General features: G+C 32.7%; 1 protein-coding gene across 5 annotated transcripts in view; it reads left to right on the forward strand.

The window, feature by feature from the left end:
- Positions 1-2,852: 2,852 nt before the first annotated feature.
- Positions 2,853-21,078, forward strand: part of LOC118183145 (uncharacterized) — a 169,388-nt gene continuing 151,162 nt past the window's right edge. For 2 of the 5 annotated variants that reach the window (XM_035352574.2, XM_035352580.2), the window contains exon 1: positions 2,867-2,973. The gene's annotated coding sequence lies outside the window, so the exon portion shown is untranslated. Of the gene's footprint in view, positions 2,974-21,078 lie in introns of all 5 variants that reach the window. The other 3 variants (XM_035352585.2, XM_035352572.2, XM_085822516.1) reach the window with 3 other exon arrangements.

Below are 21,078 nucleotides of genomic sequence, written 5' to 3' on the forward strand. Positions count from 1 at the left end.
GAATAGGAGCCTTTGCTACTCGCGCGATACAACCGATCCGCCAATAATATATTAAATAAAACATTTCAAGAATAAAATAATCGAATTCTATTACAATCTAATTGATTCGCACATAATTCTGATTAGTCATCGAATTTATTATCTTACAGCGGATAAATGATGAAATGTTCTAATCAACGAAATTGATGGAACCTATAATATGTAAAAATTCGTTTATTGTAATGCCAGAAAACTTTTGTATTCATACTTATTTTAACATTTATATTTTATGTTTACTGTACAGTTCAAGATTCAGGATAAGATCTGTTCAAGTAAATATTCAAGAGATACCACAGCCTTGCCGATAAACTATAGCACTTGCGAAATAAATCAAAATCACGTCTTCTGGAGATTTTTTCAATCCCTTCATATTAATATTTAATATGAAAGGGTTGAAAATGTCTTTGCGTCCACTCTCTTTGTGTGTAATTCTACTTATATACTGTATAGTATAGTTGGTAAACATTATTATAGATCTGAAGCTATAATGGCATGAAATTTCTTTTTCTTTTTTTTTTCTTTTTCTTTTTTTTTTTTTCTTTTTTTTTAATTTCTTTCTTTTTCTTTTTTTTCTTTTTTTTCTTTTTTTTTATCTTAACTAACTTACCAATATCTATTTGTAAGCTTTTCAACTAATTTAAGTAGTTACACAAGTCTTGTTGATTATAATAAAGTTGCATTTGCTCATAAAAATTTGCTGGATATATTATTAATTAAAATGGTTCTAAAGTATTTCAATTAGCTATATTATTAAAAATTTTTAAAAAAAATTAAAATTATTGAGAAGTGCGTTTGTTATTTCTATATTGTTCTGCTCGTTAAATATAAATTAATGATGTTATATCACACTGAATGGTAGCTCTCTAAAAAACAGTGTATTTACCAGCCCGTGTTGAAAATAAATTAAAGATTTTATGTTGTATGCAATGGCAACACTTGCCAAGTCACGATGATATGAAATGGCATGTAGCTTAGAATAGTGTAATGGTTCAAAAGTTTTGGTAACTCTATGCTAAATACGTTTCGAATGTCGATATCAGATACATAATAATCAAACATCTAATCTATTAAGCTTGCGATAATTCAACCCAAGCAAATATCTTATCTCCCAGACCTTGCCATAATCAAATTTCTTATTTCCGAAATCAGATGCGGATTTTAGCGATAGCATATCGCTCTCTGTGGTATTTAAATAACGCACACATTGCTATATTAAATAACAGAAGTTTAATAGCTGTTTATGAAACGTAATTAATAAAAAGTAAAATAAATTTTTAGCTTTTGATGAACTTAAGAAATTCAATGTTAAATGAATATATTGTATTATATAATTATTTAATATAGTGAAGCTCAGAGCTCAATAATTACGTTGTTCATTTTTAATTAAAATTGAAAAATGGCAGAACAAATATATATGCTTTTCTGTTCGTGGTTATCAAATGTTATTATTTGGCCATTATCTTCGGATTCACTGCATTTTTAAAAATAAAAGCGAACAAAATCCTCTTTAAATTACTTTCGTTTAATATAAACAAGTGTAGTCAACTCCCCAATAATGAGGCCTGTTAGTAATATTATTATTATTTTAAGGTTTGATACTTTGGAGCGATGAAAAATTTACCCTCACAAACCATCAGGGTAAAACAGAACTGTCAACGAAAAATACGAAAAGGAGAAGAAAAATGCTTGAGATAATAGGCAGTGTTGGCAGATGTTGTGATAATATAGTTGTTTTTATCGACTACAGTAATTAATTTAATTGGACGTAATCCAGAATATATAAATGTTGTATAGTAAAAAAAATACTCTAGCCGACTTTTTTACACTAGGTTAACGCAGTGGCCTTATTCAAGTTTTCTTGTAAGTATTCTATTACAAAACAGTTATTACAAAGACAACTGAAATCATTTACAGCTTATTACTTCATGTTTATTCTATTTGTTTTGAATATTGATTCAGATTACTTGATCCAAATCAATTTATTCTCCAGATTAAACTACTTGAAAATATAGGTAAATTGTTATAGTATATTTCTGTATTGTTTATTATTTGCAGTAGTTGTTTTAAAATAAGCATGTGTCTTCTCACTGATGTTCTCATTCAGGGTTGGAAAGTGTCTCTTAATTTCGCGTTCTTTAAATTTTAGAAAAAATTAAAAAGATTGCTGACAAATATAGAATTGAAAAATGATTAAAAATAAATATTTTGCTATAAAAGCTTAAAAGTAGTTAGCACTAAAATTGGCTGATGAATGAAAATAATATAAACTATAATTTAAAAAAAAATTGAGAAAATATATGTGGGTAACTAATTTACTTAAACAAATATATGTTAAGGATTTTGATTTTTAGTACTTTGAAACTATTTCTGATTTAATATAATTTTATTTTACCATTTCAGATAATTTTTTTAATTAAATTTAATTTGAGAAAATTAAAAAATATATAAAGCTATCAAAATTGAATTAGCTGACGTAATTCATTTTCATTTCACATCACTAATGCAAAAACTTCAAAAATTCATGAAATATTACCATATTAAATACTTCCTGAGCGAAATGGTTGCTTTTATTCGCGGAGTATGTTGGCATTTAATGTGTTTTATTAAAATAATCTTTATTATTTATTTATTTATTTATTTTTTTGCAAAGTGAAACACGCAGCAAAGTTAGTAATCACATAAAAAGAAAGAAGACACCAATAAGCTCAAGGTTCTGCAAAAATAAGCTATCATTCATTCTCGCCAATTTGGCGACTTACTTGGCGAGTATTTATGTGCAAAACATGGTAACCTATGTCCAACGTGCTTGCTGCGCAAGATCATAATCTGTTTCAAAATTCGTTCAGAGTTTTCCGTGTCAGTTTTCCAGGTACTAACAGAGAAGGATGTAATAAAATGGAATAATAAAAAAATGCTACGTTCGGGAAGAAGGAGGTAAGTCAATTTTCTCCTTTAAGCTGTAAAAGTCGTTTCGTTTTATGGATTTAAAAGTCTAACGTAACGTATACAAATTGTTTCATTTCTTATTTTATTTAAAGGTTGCTATTAAAAAATTGGCGGGAAAAATATTGGCAATTTCACCGTATCGCTTGAAATTATTTTAACACAGTAATTTTTTAAAAATCATTTCACTTGTTTACAGTTTAGTTCACAGGAGCAATTAAAAAATTATCGTTTAATATAGGATGTATTTTACTTTAAAAAAAAAGTCAGACTTGCATTTTAAATATAATTGTTTACCTGTATATCATTCGCTTGTATATATACAAGGAAATAATTTCTCAAGTAACAAGAGCACATGCTCTTAAGGAGAATTTATTCTATTATTGTTAAATCTCTGTTGAATTTTAATAAAATTGTCCAGTTTAAATCAAGAAAACAAGGATTTTTATTTGTTTAAATAATAATTGTTTTCAGTGGTTATTTATCATACTTTCTCATCTGCGGGTCAAAAAACGTGTCTCGATTCTCTTTGAATGATGAAAGAGTTGTTTTTGATATTAGCACTACTAACATGTTTTGGTTTCGAAATGTGAGCGTAGTATTTGGGGGCGTGTAACTTTCAATAATGCATCTTTTTGGTTAAATTAATATAAGAATTAGTAATTATAGACAGTTCTGGTGCAAGACTTCCTGCCGCCCGATGTAAGCGCTTCTGCCCTTAAATTTTCACGCCTAGTCCAGTTGCTCACGCCTGCCTCCTAGTCCAGTTGCTCCGGCTGTATTTTTAAAACGGGCTGTTCATTTATAAATGAATAGTATTCTAATCATAGTATAATGGGCTATATTTATTCAATTTAGACTCCTAAAGTGTGTTAAACTGTGTGAAGCGGGAAGGCATCTTGAGAAGAAAAGCTTATTTTTGTTCTTTTCTTGTCTATATATTTCATGGAAGAATGGTTGCCAGAGACTCAGGGAGGTTCGATTTTTATTTCCACCTAAATTTTGAGGAAGAGCACGCTGGAGGGGGTGTCTGATGGGCTCCCACCCCTTTCCCCTACCACTAAACCACACGAGAGGACTTTCGGTTCGCCATATATTGAGTGCCTCCATGCTGCAAAGACATCATCCCTTCTCTAAGATTCGAACCCGATTTTTTCGTTTCCGCAGTAGGCTTCCTAACCACTATACCGTCTGGGCAGGTAGAAAAGCTTGTTAAAATGAGTAATCAGCATCAGATGAAACGTCTGATTTATTTTATTTTATTTATTTATTATTTATTTTTTTACTATGATACCTATGTATTAAATTCATTTAGTATATTTGGCAGAACTAATTTAAAAGGAAACATTTTAAATAGTAGAACTTAATGCAGATTCAGAAGTTTTGTGAAATGTTCAGGGAATTAGCAGATGAATGAAAATTGTAGCATATGTATAATTCGTATGTCTGAATTTGTCTGCTTATAAAGTGACGTATATACGTTACTTTTCTGTTAAGACTGGGCTCTTATCTACTGAAAATCACGTTAAATTTTCCGAAACTTTCATCATCCGTTACGTGGAATAGAGGCTGTTCATATCAGCTAGGTAATCTGATGCCAAGAAATCAAGTAGGTGACTGAAATTTAAACACACTTTTTTCATGAAGGAGAGTTACTAAAGATGAGATAGGCGGAGTCACAAAATTTACTATACTATTAAAATTTCACATAAACACATCTCTTGATATTATAAAAATTAAACATTTTAGGCAGAAAAAGTCCGAGAAATTTTGACGTGCTAAGAATTATTTCTGTTCTATCTTCTGCTGGAGACACTCGATGCGCATAATGACTTAAACGATAGACATAAAATAAACATTCAAATGTTTTAATTTTAAAAGGTTTGTTACATGTTGACTGCATACTAAACACTGATGTGAAACAATATATAAACTTACTTTTTTAATTATAGAAATCATAGTGTTTTACTTGTTTATTGATGAAGGATGTTCATTGCAGCTTTGAAGTAACTGACGTTTCTCTAACTTATATATATTTAACATAATTTGTATGCTAACACAAATTCGTGCAGGAAAAGTCATATCCGATAAAGTTATATCATGTACGAAAAGTTTTTGAAACCAGGTTTAGCAGTTTAGATAAGTATCATCAAATCAAGGGCGGAAATATTATGTAGTATACATTTTTTTTTACATTAAATATAATTCTACTCTACATTTATTCAATAAAAGAAACCACGAAGAGGTGAAGCGTTGTCTGAATACTGTGTTCGAAATGTATCATATTTTAATTGAGTAGGATTTAAGAGAAACAATTAAAAGGGAGTTTCCGAATTAATAGGTAAGATAGTCAGGCGAATTAAATCTTTAAATAAAATCGATAATTAATCTAAGGTTTTTCTCCCGCCTTCTTAGCGTGCCTTCGTGGTGTAGTGGTCTGCATGCTAAGCTCGTATTCCAGAGGTCCGTGGTTCGATTCCCGGCGAAGGCGTTGCTCATTTTTCATCTTTCCTGCTTCCAAGATACTTAATGTCTTTTCAACTAAAATCTGATATTTTCTTATAGACCTGCTGAAGTTATTATTCCAGTATGGAAAATTGATAAACAATTAGTTATTTTGGCTCAAGAAATATGAAAAATCAAGTGTGCCCTTTCCGATACTTGAACCACGGATCTTCCATTTCTAACAAACTTAATTAATAATTTTGAATAGCAATAAACACGCAAATGGCTATTCACTCCTTGAATTGTTGTATGCTACTCGTTAGAATTCAGATATGATGTTATTTTGATAAAGACTAGTACAATTTTAATTGCATAGTTATTAAAATATACCTTTGTAGAGTCATTAGTTTATTTTGGTATCAGAAAACTGAAGAAATGTGATGCCCTTGCCGGGACTCGAACCAGGACCCCTCGAATACGCGTGGAGTGTGCTACGGTTACACCACGAAGGCATGGAAAAAGGAGGGATAAAATACCTTATACCTTGATGAATTTAGTATTAAAACATAACATTCATAAAGCATTAAGCAACTGATACTTTCGGTGTAAAAAAGATTAATTATCCAATAGCCGTATCGCAGTTGCCTTTTTTATGGCCTTATTATCGTTAAGCAAATGCTATATCTGTCAAGCGGAAGGTTATTGTACATCAGTGTTTGCATGATATTTATGAATCTTCGGTAAATCTGGAATGACATATTGAGTCATCCCATAAATAATGGAGTTTTTTCAGTTGAAGTGTCCGACTTTTAGGTCGGAGAGAGAAGAAGGAACGTGATGAATTACCTGCATTAACATGCTATAAAAACAGGCGGTAATTTTTATCTTGTTCTCATTCTTAGTTCGAGTTTTGAACGGCGCACTTTTTAATTTTTATTTTTTAATAATTATTTTTTAAAGCTTTTTAAGTTAAAGAAAGGATCATATTTGGTATATTTTGCTTTATGAGTTCACTTAAATAAATGTTAATGTAATTAGAAATATTGATGCAGTAAATGGGGATCGAACAATAAGTGTAAACTAGTTCCAGAAAACGGTGGTTCCAGAAATTTCGAGCTGGAAATTACAGCTTAGAACAGGAGTCTGAAGCTCATGCATGTCCAAAAGTGCATGAGAGCCAAACACACCATCTAAAAAGGAGATGACAGGCTAGACCTTTTTTTCTTTAATAAAATGAAAAATTTCGTAAAGGAGATAAAAAGTGTTTTAAATAAATTTTAAGTTTCGCTTACTAAATATTTATCAAAACATGCAAAAATGGTAATAATAATATCGAGGGAAAAATTAAATTTATATTGGTAAAAAGGAAAAAATATTAAATTTGTATTTATTTTCTGTCTGGATTTTAAAGTTGTAAGACATGGTACCTGTAAGACACTTTTGTTGGCTACACTTTGTAATTCAAATATACTACCAGCTAAAAATAAAATTTTTTGACTGACATTTCTTTCAAATATTTTTAACATGTTTAATAAATCATTAAAAATAAAGAAATTATGAAAACATAGTTTTCAGAAAAGATTTACTATGTGTAACCTGAGAATAAATAATGACAACCTAATTTATTTCTCACATTTATTAAATTTTTCTTCGACGCATAAATAAAAATAAAAATGTTGTATGTAATAATTATAAAATTCTTTATGCAGCTTTGATACTGGATGGCGTTTCGATTCTGATAATATATGTAGACTTAAAGGGAAATTAGTAGATATTATCTTCGTCATGGATTGTAGATGCTCATCAATCAATCGGATTTTTTTCTTATTAATTTTCAACTGTGGGAAAAAAGCTTTTCATATATAACATGTATTCCTAAACAAAGAGATTATTCTTAGTTGCAAAAATTCGTAACTGAGCTTATTTATTTTTTGACAATAAAAGTAACGAAAAAACAAAATATGTATCTTCTGATCTTTGAATAAGATTTATATCAGAAAAATCTGTAACTAGAGCTATCAATTTTGTAAATTAATAAGCTCCATTTATAGATTTTCTGGTAAGTTATGTTCGTTTTAATGGAAATGAAAGAAATATAAATTCGGACTTGAAATAATTAAAAACCTTGAAATATTTGCAACAAATACAGGGTTGAAATGTCTTCACGGGCCGCATAAAATTGCATCAAGGGCCGCTAATTTGAGACCACTGGTCTAGAAGATCATTTTCTTGGAAGATCCGTAGAGCTCGACAAGGATGTCGAACTGTAAACCTTGGTGGAATAAAATCCCATCATAATTATTAAGAACTAGCAGAGGATAAAGAAAGGTATATTTTAAATTTTAAAATTCGGAAAAAGTAATTTCTTAAGTTTAAAAAATAAAAGAAATATAAAGAAACCACCATATTTATGGGGATAACCCAATATTTGTTGTGTGTGATTTTTTGGTATTCAAATTCTTGGCCATCTTACTCTATTTCAATTGCATATAAACATCGCTGATGTACCAATTGTATAAGTAATGTGCTTAATGACATCGACATTATTTTAGTCAATGTGCCGATGGCACTTAAAATAACGCAATAAGTGTAAGGTAATAAGGCAGTAAGTGCAAAGACCTTTTTTCCTTCCAAAATCTGCAGTACAAAACCTTTTTTTTTTTTTTTTTTTTTTTTTAAATCTGTAATACTTTACCGTACAAAAGAGCTCTTGGCTAATTTAAAAGATGGAAATTTAAGATATATGCATCAGAAAAGGCACATTAGTCATTTTGAACACTTTCCTTTCAAGAACGGTATCTTTTATACACTCCTCAAAACTGAAATTGCAACACCAAGAAAGAATGCGCGTAGCGTCATGAAAATTGCAGGAGCGAGAGTTGTGAGTTGGATATGCAAATGATAAAAGTTGGGCACGCATTGGATCACGTGGTACCCTGATCCAATGCGGGCAGCTCAGCCACTTTCTCTTTCATAAACAGCATCTGAGGGTTTACGGAGCATTGGAGACTTTACAAGAAGCATAAGAAATGTCTCTGAGACGTCGTCGAGCTCAATACCATCAGTTAGCGACCAAGGAAAGTGCCCGTATTATCGAACTCCATGAACTTGGTTTGTTGCTGCGCATAATAGCCACCCATGTTCGGACGATGTGAGTACCAGCCAACGTTGTGTCACATGATGGATTCAGGAAGGTGTACGTGCACATCGAAGAGGAAGTGGTGCGCATAGGTACACATCAGAGCGCACGGATCGGCATATTCGGCGCTCTATTTTTTTTTCTTTGAAAACATACAGCCTCCCCTTGCACCACATATGTACAACACGGGGCTTACAGAAATAAGTTAACTAAAAGTTACATGCACAAATAAAACGAAAAAAAGCAGAGAACAGGAGTTTGGACTTCACGAAAACAGATAAGTTCACTAGCCAAGTCACTCCGAACATTTTCAAATCGTTCTGTAAGCATAATCTAGGGCCATCAAATGTAGGGCATGAGAAAATCAAATGTTCCACCTCCTGAGGCACTCTTTTTGAACATTCACATAAATTGTTTGATCTTAGATTAAAACGAAACAGGTAACTTGAAAATTTACCGTGACCAGATAAAAACTGAGACACTTTACAATTTTTAGAGAAGAAAGACTCCGAATGCATCATGGTAAATAGGAGGGAAGAACTTTTTGGTGACCTCAGCATTACAAGATGAAATATATTCTTCATTCCACATAGCTAAAAGCTTCTTATGATGAAAGGACTTCCAGTAGCTCTTTGAAATGCTAATGTTGATATCCATGGGTAAATTTAAGGCATCTTTAGCTAAGAAATCGGCTCTTTCATTTCCACAGAAACCACGATGAGCACGCACATAAGCAATGCGGATATCAATTCCTCTATTTCTGAGTGAATTAACAATTAATTACTAGGGTTTCGATAACTAATTTGTCGCAGCTGGTAATACTGTTCAAAAGTTGAAGAGAAGAAAGAGAATCAGAACAAATAAGTTGCCTTGAGGATGTTGGAGACTCTTTCTCCATGTCATGTGACATCTGAAGCCGGTTGCCTCTAGGAGTAGGTGGATCTGTGTCCATCCAAACTGTAAGGCAACAGACTGCATAAAGTACACTTACGTTCACGGGTACCAACCGCATGGATACTATTGACTGCTAAGCACAAGACTAAACACCTGGTGTGGTGTCGATGTCATTGTGCGTGGACCGTCGAATGGCATCGGGTTTTATTCACGGATGAACTCGTTTCTGTCCGTGGAGGAATGACGGCCGTCGACCGGGCGACCCGGAGAACGCTACGAAACAGCCCATTTCGCTGAGCGTCACCCCTGTCCTGCAGCGGGCATTATGGTTTGGGTTGGCATAATATTTGATGACAAGACGCCCCTGGTACACATTAACGGCAGTTTGACAGCGGACTGCTACGTCACGCAAGTTGTGGACCCTGTTGTTCTGCCCTGGTTGCAGGGCGCACCCAACACAGTATTCCAGCAAGACAATGCCAAGCCGCATGTCGCACGGCGTTCTCTTAACAGCCTGACCGGATTTGACATCCTACCCTGACCGGCAGCTTCTCCAAATCTGAATCCCATCGAACACATTTGGGATGTCATTGGACGTGACATTAACTGAGGACCACGACCGCAAACCCTGGATGATATGTGTACAGCAGTGGATGTGGCTCTGCAAAGGCTACCTCGGGCAGCTGTCAATGAACTCATTGATAGCATGCTTCGCCGGATTACGGCTTGTATCGCTGCCCGAGGTGGGCACATTAGATACTCAATAAATTGGTTTATAATGATTTTATGTGTCTGTTTTTTTAATCATTTGCTATCCACCTCACAACTGTCGATCCTGCAATTTGCATGACGCTATGAGCATTCTTTCTTGGTGTTGCAATTTCACTTTTGAGGAGTGTATATTCTGTGAAAGCAGTACATTCCTACCAGTTGTTCTCAAGTCTGCCAACTAAAAAGAGAAACTTGCAATTGCAGCATCTCTACCATCCATCATTAACTTGAATTTTTCACTTCCTTACACCCAATCTGTTTTCAGCTGCGTGAATGTTGCTTATCGAAACTTACAGATGATTCTAATGTGATTCCTTTCACCCTTCTCATGATGAAGGATATCGTGATGCATCCGAAAGCACCCAACACTAAGCCTTCTTTATTTGTGTCAGGTATATTTCAGTACCCTCTTATAACGATCTCCTTTGAAAGTATTCAGTAATTCTAGGAAAATAAGCAAAACATCGGTGTTAAACATCATTTCTGTAAGGCGACTATGCCTCCACTAAAGCCCCAAATGATTTGGAATCATAGGTTGCCATCTTAGAGAGGGTTTACTGTATTTTGTTACTGATTAGTTGTCTTCGTTTTTGATTAGTATTACATTATAAATTTTGATGTTAGATGTAAATATGTTTTGATTTCATGGCATACATGCAACGTTTCAAAATTTCTCGTTTGAAACTGCGTAGAAATAATTCTGCCAAGTTATAATAATTGTTTAAAAAATTCAGATGTAATTTGGTACATAGTATAAAATTCTAGGATTGGTCTCATACACTCAAAACAGCAGTATAATTTATAGCGCTGGAAAATAATTCTGCGCTTAGTTATTTAAACTTTCGGATATTTGTGCAAAGGTCATATTTCGCATTCCTTGGTAGTATGTAATCGATTGCGCGTTTAATCATAATCATGTTAAATTGCATGTTTTCTGCCCAATGCTGATAAAAAGTGCATGACGACAGCATTTATTTTTGGTAAATAGCAAGTTCATTATTACTAATTTTTTTGTTTGACTTTTATGGGATTGAATAAAAATTCTTCAAAACATTCCTGAGCTATTTGACCTTCCCAAATCAGAATACTTTTTTTTAAAAAAGATATTGCCGGAAAGACTGTCAATGCTTATAATTTCTTTATCAGGCGTTATGTCTTGCGATTATGAAAAACATGAATTTCAAGATAGTCTGGAAACGAGCAGCGTGTTTTACTATCTGAAGTATCTAGATAAGATATCTGTGTGTGTTTAAAAAAATATTTCGTTCGTCTCCATCGATGCGTAGTATTTGTTGCAATATTAATGTTGATTAAAAGCGCCACCTATTTATTATCGTTTTCTATCTTGAATTAAGTTGCTCTTGAATGGCAACATCATTGATATATTTGTTTTGTTTTGGTATGTTGTGAATCGGAAAATTCCCGTTCTAAGCAAGCTGCACTTAGGTTACGTTAATAAATTGGATATTAAACGAAGTTGGATTTAGAGTCAAAAGAGTTTTTTTATCCAACAGTATTCACCAGTTAATAAAACTCCTTAGTACGTGAATCACTACGCTATTCAAATGTACTGTATCAGAGAAATTGATGTATTCTACAGTGTATCTGACAAAAAATTAAACTGAATTCTGTTACCTAAATCAATTAGTTAATCAATGGAAGAAAAAAAAAACTGAGATGAAATTAATCAATAAAAATGTTCAAATACGCACAAGTCTGCAAGTGTATTGAATTCAAAGATGGAACAAATTTAACCAGATTTAACAACTGATTTAAATATTGTTAAAGAAGCTTTTAAATTCTTCTTGTTAAGATTAAAATGTTAAGCAAAAGTCAACTCATTCACTAACACAGTGAACCTCCTTTAAGTCGATCGCTCGTATTCCAGAAGATTTTGGTTTTCGGTGTGCAGGAGGGTCTGCTTAGAACTGATGTTCAATAATGATCTTTATTTAGGTTCTGAGAAATGCTTCTGATTTCCGGAGGATATCATCTGATGGAGATGGTCTCCACGAGAGGATTCACTATACTTTTATATATAAATTCATGTTTTTAATAGAATTGACTGTTTTTGAATCCTTTCAAAATAACTTCCAAAGTAATTTAGACACTTAAATCTGATGGTAGAATAGTGTGCATGTCTTGTAAATAAATAAATTCTTTTTATTGATGACGTATGTAATAATTATTACTATTTTAATATGGCCATTTTCTGGTTTCTGGCAAAATGCTTAATATCAAATTTTACATAAAAATTCTGAAACTGAATATTCAGAACTCATGATCGGCACAAAATGTAACTAGAAACATACAACTCTCACTACACACTACTTAATTTCAGAATTTTCATTTTACTTTCAGATATCGATGTGTAACAGGCCTTGCTTTTGCATCTGAAATCAGGTATTTTTCCAGAGTGATTAAATTTGCATCGCGTAAAAATAGCTTCTGTCAAAATAGAAAATCCTGGAATCCACTATGATTAATCTATCTGCCTAAAACACTATTTGAATAATATAAGGGTCTGAGCAATAGCACCTTTCATATGAATTCCATATGGGAAATACTGCAAGCAATGAGTGCTTGATTTCGTTCGTCTTGGAGATGTAATGTTCAATACCGACGTTTACGTACGTTTTCAGAAATAACACCTGGAAGCCCGAATTTTGAATTTCGAATTTGTTTTATTGGGTATTTCATATTTTGTAAAACTTTAATATGGACATGTGGAAGCCTAAATTTGAAATTTGGAATTTGTTTTATTATCGATTTCATATTTTGTAAATCTTTAACGAATTTTTGATTAACAAACTCAGTTATTTCAAAGCGAGCAATGGCAACACTGTACGGGAAAAAAAGCATTTTTATCTCCAGTGCGTGAGACTGTCTGTCGGAAATTTTAAAGACATGCTGTTTTTAAATATTTTATTGTGTATTTTAAATTTCATAAAATTTTTGATTAACAAACTCAACGATTTCAAAGAGAGCAATGACAAACACTGTACAAAAAATAAAAACATTTTTATCTCCAGCCCGCGAGACTGCCTATCGGAAATTCTAAAGATAGGCTGTTTTTAAATATTTTTAGCCCAAAGGAACATTAGCCCAAATGCTCTCGAATCGTGTATGTGTATGTATGGACGTAATATAAAATCTGAAGCTTTCAGCTTTTTTTTTTTTTTTTTTTTTTTTTATTTGCTATTTTTGGTTTGATCTTTATGAGATTATATAAAAATTCTTCAAAACCTTCTAAGCTATATAACCCTTTCAAACTGGAGTATTTTTTATAAACAAAGATAATAATTTTGAGCTACAATAAGTAATTGTAATAGTAAAATTAATCTGTCAACTTGTAAAAACTCTGGAATATGCGTTTAAAATTTTACAAAAACATTTTAATGGAAAGATGTATATTTAATCATTTTCCTTCTTAGTATCTAAAACTTTTAAGGTAAATAAACTAAATTTACATATGTGCTTGCAAATAATTATGTTGTTTGGAAAATAAAATAACTATGATTGCTTTTTTATGAATTGTATTTAAATGAGAACGAAAGTATAAAATTACAAATCGAGGAAAATGAAACAAATAAACAAACAAATGCATACTATATAATTCGTTTTGTATAATTTTTGTTAGAACATATCCGTATGTATGAATATTTTAAATGAATAATGATTCTTCTGGCAGTATAGGAAGAAGAGACGTTTTTAGAATACAGTGAACTCTATCGAAGCGACTATTTCTGAAAGTGACTATTATTGTTGCGAAGGTACAGAAACGCTAGTATTTAACATCTTTTGAGATAACTACCTTCACAAAAGACCAAAATCATCTGGAAAAACGGGCCGCCATCTTAGGGAAGCTTTTCTGTGTTATTATAAGATTCTGGCTACATTGGTTGTTTTTGGCAGCTAAAATACCTGAGAAGTGTGTAGCGACTAATCGCTCACTTCTAAGGCTTTAATAACAAGTCGGTCTCAATAGTGTTTACAGATGGCACCTGTCGGCCTTACAGAGAGCCCCCATTTGAGCTTTAAATTAAGATAGAAAGTAAGAAACTAATGCTAATTAAACTAAAAATAGCCGTAACTGCACAGAAATAACTCAGAGAATTGGTCCTTATTTCAAGCTCACCGCCAAATACTAGCAGGCACGTAAATATACAGCCGAATGTAGTAAGATTTGGCTTAAAGCAATGACATGGCCAGAAGGCAGAACACGCTCAACTAAGAACTTCTCAGCATTTCTGCTGAAGTGACGGACACTTCAACTTAAATACCAGTTCTACTTCATTTACATAAAACGTGATCCTGAAAACTCATTCTGGAAGGGAATTGTAGGTGGAAAAATGAGGGATTGAAGGAAAGCTTTTTAGAGACATTTGGTATTTTTTTGGAAGCAGGCAAGAGGAAAAATTAGCGACGCCTTCGCCGGGAATCAAACCACGGATCTCTGGAATACCGACTCAGCGTGCAGACCACCACACCACGAAGGTACGCTAGGAAGGCGGGAGAAATACCTTATATACTTCCCTTTTTAAAGGGTGACTAGAGTTTTTAGGGGACCCAGTCGCCAAATCCTGGGTGCGGAGAATCATCATCCAGCAGCCTTTTAGTTCTGGCGCCACTGTAGAGACATTAGGTATTTTTTTGGAAGCAGGCAAGATGAAAAATTAGCGCGTCTTCGCCGGGAATCGAATCACGGACCTCTGGAATACCGGCCCAGCATGCAGACCACCACATCACGAAGGCACGATAGGAAGGCGGGAGAAGTACCTTATAGTTTATTCAAAAATAAAAATAACTATCAGGAAATTAAAATAAACTACAACAATATAAAAAGAGGGGGAGGGAAAATGGAGTCTTCTTCATATTTCAGTTAAAGATCTGAAAGGTGTCAGAAGTTAGTATCCTTGCAAGGAATGTTGAAGGAAAGTGGAAAGGAACATCCCTAAGACAATGAAATGTTTCCAGACGTTTTTTTCTTTTGTGGAGGTGGTTACTTTATAGAGGTGATGTTCAGTACCGATGATTATTTATGTTTTTAGAAATACTGAATATTTTCAAAAGCAAAAAGGCCTTGCGGGAAGAAATCATTATGAGAAATTTCACTGTGAAGTAGTTCTTCGTATATTTGTACTACAGTAACTTGACATGCGGAAACCATCTCTCTAAAACGACCATTTCTGAAAATGAGCTTTATATTTCTAAGAACACTGCTGAATAAGAGTACTAAGCTGATGATAGTCTTTTCTTAGAAGATGGTAATCATCTGGAATTAGAGGTGGATTTCGGTTGCTTACCTAAACAGCAAACTTGGTTAAAATAGAGGTCACAAGAAATTGCACGTATAAGTATTTCCTTCTTATTTTAAAAAGCATCATTACTACTGCAGAGATGTTGCCATTAAAAATGGTTTTACCGTTTAAATAAGATTAAACAAATGTATAGGTAATTTCTTTTAGTATGTTTTTGCATTTTTTTATCATTGTTGTAAGTTTTAGCGTTGATGCACGGAGGTAGGGGCGTCAGCGCTATGACATTTTATAAATAGCGGACAGAAAATATGCAGTCTGAGACTTTTTTTTTTTTTTTTTTTTGTATGTGTGTGTAGAAATGTAATCAAAAAGTACTAAAATACTCCGATTTAGTTAATGTAAATTGCCGTTAAATCGAAGTGTGTTTAACATAGATGCTATTGTAACATAGATTTATAGTATAAAATGCTAAAAGTTTGTTTGCGTTTCCTAGTTAAGCCTTTTTTTTTCATGTTTTAAACGCACACGAGTAACAATATTGCAAAACATTTTCCATTGGTTTCATATACTTTAAGTCGGATCAATTGAAGGAGTTCTTAAATGGTGGATGTCCTTCAATTGATGTTGAATTTATTGTAATATTAATACGTACTCACCGTGTTTAAATGACACATTTTTTATTCTGGTAAGTAATTCGTTGTCATAATTTGGAAGATAAATGAAAGGCCGTAAGCCGCATAGAATATAGCAACTTCATTTTGTACTTCTGATATTGGTCTGAGCAAATTGAAAATAAGAATACTTATAAGGGTGTTATTTATTTTAATCGCAAGGTTCAAGTTAAGAAAAAGCATACCTATACGTGGTGTTATTTTTTTGCCTCGAGGTTAAAAACTTGAGAAAATGTCATACGTTTTTTCCCTTTCCTTCCAAAGACTACTTTGGTATGATGATGAATCTCTGGCCTAACAGTCTAATGTATGCGCATATTTATGCTATTCAGATCACGTTCATAAAAGAGAAACATTTGCAATATGATATCACATTGTTTAAAGAGCAATATACTCATTGAAAAAAAATCTGGCAGATTTGTTGCGTCATTTTACCGTTACCATGAGACTGCAGACACGCGCGGTATAAGTGCCCAATGAATTACAAGTTAACCATTGTGTAGCTCTGCAGAAGGGTATAAATCTAAAAGGTAACCAAGTCTACAAAGACAATTATCATTCAATTCATCAAAAGCTACGAGTGTTTCGAAAATTATTGGCTTTCTTACAATCGTGCGTTGCAAACGAGTTTTTAAAATGAAAAAGATAAGCTGTCTATTCTACTGTGGTTTTTCAAGCAGTGCATTGGATGTTTCTGAAAACGAGGGAAAGAGACTCGATGACACAGTATTGTACTGCTGTTATAACCGAAATGTGTAATAATGTATATAATACCCACTGATTATTATTATTTTTTCAACTGGGGACCCACTTGCTTCTCAAGCATTTGTCGGAAATGGTGGCAGCAGTTAGTAATTTAGCTATTTCATCATTAAGAACATAGTCCAGAGAGCATGGTATGATGCAGACCGATATTATATCTCCTAGGAGAGGAGGGAGTGCACACAAATAACCAAGTTTTGCGCGATATTCTCGAATTTGGACTAGACCCTTTGATTATGACGAAGATTAATTAAATTAGGTAGAAATCTGTTAAGAATTTTTTTAAGCTTAAGAATTTACGAGGGACAGTTTATTGGGAGCAAGAGTAGGATGGCTAATGAACTACCGAGAACCAGCAAGAGTCAAAAGAGTCAACTTACAGGTTTTTACAACGATCTTTAATAAAGTCGTTACGATTATGTTTCCAATTTTTTGTAGAGTTACAATAAACTCCCGATTACATGCTGTGTCGAAAAGAAAGAAATGGAAGTTAACTTACTGTTGAACGGTGGGAAAATTATTGTTACAAAACTCTGAATCTTTCCGAAAACTGGGATCATTTCTAAGTGGATTGCCATTTTTGTTTTGCCGTGTTTGAAGAATAAACGCAGAATTTCGAGAAATATTATTTTTGTAACTTTTTATAGCTTATTAAACGCTACTGTCAAACTGGAGATGTATTACTTCAAAAGTACTCAATTTTCTCTACGAGCTGGCATCATTTGGTGATTTTTCTAAATTTTTAAATATTTCGAATGAAGCATACGTGAGATTAAAGTAAGGAAAGTATAAAAATCTCATTTTTCTTCCTCTGTATCTCTCTGTTCTATTCGGTCTTAGTTTGAAAGTATGCAGTTTTTGTGCAACCTTTATGGACCAACGGGTGATTATTTTCAGTATATATTTCCAAATACGTTTTCCCTGTGCTTGCCTCGTTTAAAAATTAAAGGATTATTCGTTATCAAATATCAAATACAGCGAAACTTCGATTTATCATTTTTCAAAGGAACTGGGGGGGGGGTGTTGAATGCGAAAAAAAGGATTAAGCCAGGAAACAAAAACACTATTGTAAATAAGTATCATAACATTAATAAATAACATTAATTACTTTCTACGTCAGAAAAAAAAAATTAACAGAAAAGTCCTTTGTCTGGTGTACCAATTTTGCTTCAGTTGAAATTATTACTTTTGAGAATTTAATTGTGACTTTTTGAGACATCCTTCTCTTCGTTTTGATCACAGAAAAGTTTATAAGTTTATAACTTTAATAAACTTAGACTGTATTGTGATATCTAATAGATTAGCTGCATTAGATTTGATTTCTACTTGTGATATTTCAAACTTACGAGGGATGTTTTTCAGAACATTAGTCTAGAATGTTTATGTGCTAATGGTAGTAATCCAATTGTTTCGCGAATTTTCTAGTAGGTATCATCCTGACTAGAATTCACTAGTTTGCTCAAAATAATTTCTTTATTCGGATTTCAAATGAAAACTTGTTACTGCCGCTTCTGCAAATTACGGCCTGTTTACTTTTACAACTACCATAGAGAAGTTGCGGAAGTAAAACTAAGTTGCCAGTCTAGTTAATAATTCCACTTTCATTTCAACCAGACGGAATTAAGAAACAAGTGTTATGCAGTCAAATAGAACGGTCAGTGCCGTTGCATAAAATGGCACGATTGATTAAGTTAAAAGATATTTATTTTTGTACTATTTCGAAGTAATTAGATAGTAATTTCTTTTTTTAAAAAGCGATGCTAGACATCCATTCAGTAGGTTTCTTATTTTATAAAGATTTTATGCATTTCATTTTCCATATTAAATTATCTAGTGACAAACCGTACCTGATACACTATAATTCTATGATCGTCTAGCTTCTCCCTAAGGCCATAATTTAGCCAAATTTGAAAGAGACTAGCATTTTGAATAATGTATACAAACCTCACCATTTTAAGACTACCAGTTTCGCTAGTCAAAATTACCTAGAATCGTACGTGGTCATTTGGAAGAGGATTTGAGAGGAATTTTTTTTAATAGTCTACAGCAATTCAACTACTTATAATTTATCTCTAAGAACAGATAAAGGTAATTTTATATTGTACTGTAAAATATCTTTAAGCTACTTAATGCCTATTATAATTGGCTGTTCTTGTGGGCATAGCTTTTTTTGTTTCCTTAAAAATTTCTTCTCGATCTTAATTCTTTATTATCTGAACTTCGGTATAATTAAAAGAAACTATGAATGATGAATTATTATTTCTCTCTACGAGTTTTACTATGTGTTGTAAAAGCAAACTTAATATAAAAACGTAACTTAGCGTTATTACTTTATAATTTAAGCAAAATAAATATATGCTCCCCCCCCCCAAAATACTCCATACAAATTTTATGGAGAGATGTTTATCTCAAAAATATGATATGCTAGAGAAAACTGCTCATAAGGGCTCAGCAGATCCGGATTTGTTAAGTTCGTATTTTATTAATGAGTTTTGACAGTTGATCAGTGTTGGCAAAGTATTTTATAACGCGTAGAATTTTTTTTTGGGTAATTAAAATATTAAATTCAAAATGTTGTCTTCATAATGAGCCTATAGCATTTATTTTATTTACTTCTGTTTTAACCGCTTTCTTGTTCAGAATTGTTGGTGTAATTAAAAGATTACATTCAAAATGTCTTCGTAATATGGGCCTATGGCACTTCTTTTATCCATTTCTATTTTAACCATCTTCTAGTTCTTATTTCGAACCGCACGTGTCGCTAGTGGCGTTAGGGTTTTCGGCGGTAGGTCAGTGGGTCGAAAAACTGCGTGTAGCATGCTGACTTGTCAAACATGCCTCAGGTGTCCACAGTATCATGACTCCTCGTTCTAATCTTGTCTTTTTTTGTAATAGACAAGACCTTTTCTTTTTCTTTGAGTTTTTTTTACTGGGGGAGGAGATGAAATCCTCCATTGCGAAGTTAATGATAACATGGTTTGGCGTAAACATTTGGTAAAAAACTCTCTTTTAAAGCTGCTAAGTAATGTACTCCTTATTTGTATTGTTTCCAAGATTATTAATCAGAGACAACTCTGTTATGTTTTAATTGTTCATGAGAGTATTTAGTAATTCCTAATGTGAGTAATTATCCATATTCAAATAAAGTATTTATATATTTTCAGAGATTTAATGTGCTGAAAGACTGCGATTAATTTAAATAAAAATGATATTTATTATCTTATCACTTAAAAATTATTCGCACATTTAAAATGGTTATCGGTCTTCAACATGTCAGCGGTAGAACGTGTTATTGTGCATTGGGGTTAATCTATAAAAACAATATTAATAAAAACCGTTGATTGAATTCCCTTGTTTAGTAATTAAACATAGTAAAATAAAGTTCCGGTACGACGTGTCTCTGTATGACCTTGGATGTAATTAAACACATCTTTTTTTTTTAGCTTCCGCTTGTCCATGAACGGAATTGAAATTGACGCCTTATTATTGTGTGCTGAATCGTGGCGAATTATTGTCTCAAATTCACATTTGTCTGGATGAAGTTGCAGTGATATTCCATTACTGTGTGGTTCTGTTTTATTTTTTATTATTTTGTTTTCAATATTAATGCGCATGGATTTAAAGCCACTTTTATATAATTGAGTACATTGATTTTTCTGTTAGTGTTTTCAGGGTACAAGCCCCATTTTTATTATGTCTCCAAAACAGAAGTCAAATTTTATGACCTTTTTAACAACAGGGTGAATTTACGTTTCTGAGTGATTTATCTAATCTTTCAATATCAAAGTTCTTGTATTTTGTTGAATGAAAAGTTATTTGATTAAAAAAAGTAGTTTAGAGTTAAGACCTTGCTTAGTTTCTCTCGAAGACCATCAGTGTTGCTTTTGTGGGGTATTATTTTATAAATATTGATTCGTTGTAGTTTGCTCTCCTGTCTGCGTGCACTTATTTGAAACTCACTCATAACAGAGTTATGTAAATGAATGACAAAATCAATAAAAAGCAAGAAGAGGCACGAATATGAGTGTTTAGTTTTCAAATTAGTTGTAGTGTTAGTGTAAAACAAGGTTTCTGAAATTTTAGGCATTCGCAACCCTACGCTACTCTGTTGAAGCTACTGTGTTCAGCTATAATCAGAGAACGAATGAAATTT

The sequence above is a fragment of the Stegodyphus dumicola genome, chromosome 8, assembly GCF_044657685.1.
Source record: "Stegodyphus dumicola isolate Sdum_Otavi_A_Nest chromosome 8, ASM4465768v1".
Lineage (NCBI taxonomy): Eukaryota > Metazoa > Arthropoda > Arachnida > Araneae > Eresidae > Stegodyphus > Stegodyphus dumicola.